The sequence below is a fragment of the Capsicum annuum genome, chromosome 6, assembly GCF_002878395.1.
Source record: "Capsicum annuum cultivar UCD-10X-F1 chromosome 6, UCD10Xv1.1, whole genome shotgun sequence".
Taxonomy (NCBI): Eukaryota; Viridiplantae; Streptophyta; class Magnoliopsida; order Solanales; family Solanaceae; genus Capsicum; species Capsicum annuum.
Window position 1 is genome coordinate 173,011,044 of NC_061116.1, and position 2,515 is coordinate 173,013,558.

Sequence of the window (2,515 nt, forward strand, 5' to 3'; positions counted from 1 at the left end):
AATAGATATTAGAACCCGAAGCCACACAATCGCTGTAGTGAGATTGCAATCTAAGAAGTGCGATTGAGATGCAGTAGAAAAGGGTCAAAAGGCAATTTCATAAATTCATAGAGCTAATCCCAAGTCTCAAAAATCAAAACCCTTGCACAATTACGGAATCTTGAAACTAATTTTTAATTTCGAGTAGAGAGATAAACACTGCAATTTTAGAAAAGAACAATTGTTATTAAATTTCCAATAGATTTTTAGTTGTAACTGGATATTGAAGTTGATATTAATCTTGTTTTGCATCTTTAATGGAAGAATTAAATGCCAACTTAGGTATATATTTTTTCTCCATTTTCATGAGTAGCTAAATATTTATCTTGGGGTTATGCTTGAATAGGGTATTAAAATGTATGGGTGTTTATTGTTTGTCCTAATTATTAGTTATTGATGTTTGGCTTTGCTACTACTCTTTGGTTGAATTGAGAATTATAGGTGAAAACCCCAATTATCTTGGATCCTACATCACCCTTGAAAGAGTGATGTAGGTGATGAGTGGTTGTGAACAAGTATTTGATAGTAGTTATTTCCTTAGCATTGTCTTAAAATAAGGATATTATGCGATGTAGATTCAGTCAAAGGGCATCATCTTAGAAATAGTGATGCTAAATTAAGGATTTGCATTGGTTAGTTAGGCATACTCATGAGGTATTTGAAAGAGTTCATGAGTGATGTTTAGTGTTTGGTTGAAAGACTAACACTAAGAGTTAAAATTTAGCCTACTCGAATCTTTGACAGTGAAATGGACTAACCCTCAAACACCCATACATGCATGACCCTTAGGAAAGTGTAACCCCATGACTTTTCTCTCAATTGATTTAATTCAATAGTTGTTTGCTCTTATTTAGTGTCGTAGGTTGATTTTTTTCAAACAAAGTTTTCAATCATACCCTCTCCCATTCAATTTTATGTTGGGTTTTCCGTCTGTAATATGGGTTAACTCTTAGTTAACTCTCAACATACATAGAATTTGACAATGAGGTTACACTCTTTGTGGATACAATCCCAACACTTGTTGGGTTTATATTGACGATTACTGCCTCGCATCAAAATAATGGTGTATGTTGAGTGTTATAAAAAATGGTGTCATTGTTGTGAAGTGAAACTTAGTTTTTGCTTGTGTGGTGTTGCTAGCAACTTTTGGTTTACCTATAGTGTTTTATTTATGTTGTTTATTGTTTTTGTTTTATTTGGTGATTTTTATAGTAATCATGACACCATGAGTCATAGCGGGAGCAATGAGGGCGCATTTGATGGGGAACCGCAATTATGAGGATCATCTTTATGATGCGGTGCATGCTAGTGACATCGCATTCGCCCTAATAAAGGAAACAAAGTATTCCATGTGACAAGTGTGATGCTATATATGTTACAAATGAAGGGTGTATTCGAGGGTCAATCACATGAAGATCCAAATCCACATTTCAATTTTTTGAGGTGTGTGCCCTATTTTACATTGCTCAAATAACACAAGAGTTCATTAGGTTGAGGCTATTCCATTATCTTTAACGGGTGAAGTGGTGTTGTGGTTGAGGTCTATACTCATTGGTTCTATCATATCGTGGTTCGAGCTTATGGATGCCTTTTTGGATTGATATTTCACTTCTTCAAAGATGTTAGAATTGTGAAACAAAATTACAAATTTTTGTCAACTCAATGGGGAGCATTTGTATGAAGTGTGGGATAGGTTTAATGACAACCTCATGCAATTCCCTAACCATGAAGTTCCATAGAAAATTCTTCTCCAAATTTTCTATGGAGAGTTAGACCTATTAAACAAAACCATGGTGGACAATACTTCTAGTGGGTCGCTTGTAAAGTTATCATATGGAGTGGCTTTGACTTTGCTTAGGCAAATTACAAAGAAAAATAGAGGTGGGATACAAGGGACACTAAATTAGCCGAGGGATCTCCTACTACCTCAATTGTGAACAAATAACAAATGAAGAAATAGGAAGAGATAGATGAAAATATGGCTAAGATGATGAAACAATTAGATCTCCTTACAAAGTATGTGATGAGTGCATCTGCAAAAGCGATCAATGTCTTGGTCTCTAAAAGGTATAATAAAGATAAAGCAAAGGCTCTTGATAAGGAGATAAGGTACTTGACTAAATATTCGGGGAGGTTCCTGTGTGACCTACCAAAGGCAAGGTAGGAACCAAGGTTGGAACGATCGTGATCGAGAAAGAAAATAGCATGATAGAGATAGGGATCATGATAGGAGGGATAAAAAAGAGAGTTTGATAGGTATAATCTCTCCCATGACCGAGTAAGGAGAAATGAGTGAAATCCCAAAAAGTTCAGGTAATACCCCGTAGTTGTAACACTCAAAAAATGCATTCAAAATGACTTCTGGGGCCCCCATTTCGATGGTAAACCATGTTTAAATGTTATAGGTTGAGTTGGGGGTGATTTTAGTCCTTAAAAATCTATGTGTGTCACATGGTAGATCTTGTGCTAAGGTCGT

At 35.5% G+C, this 2,515-nt stretch overlaps 1 non-coding gene across 1 annotated transcript; it reads right to left on the minus strand.

Moving 5' to 3' along the window:
• Window positions 1–1,665: 1,665 nt before the first annotated feature.
• LOC124899812 lies at window positions 1,666–1,771 on the minus strand. Its single transcript, XR_007057376.1, has one exon. It is a non-coding gene; the product is annotated as a small nucleolar RNA R71 (small nucleolar RNA).
• Between the last annotated feature and the right edge of the window lie 744 nt (window positions 1,772–2,515).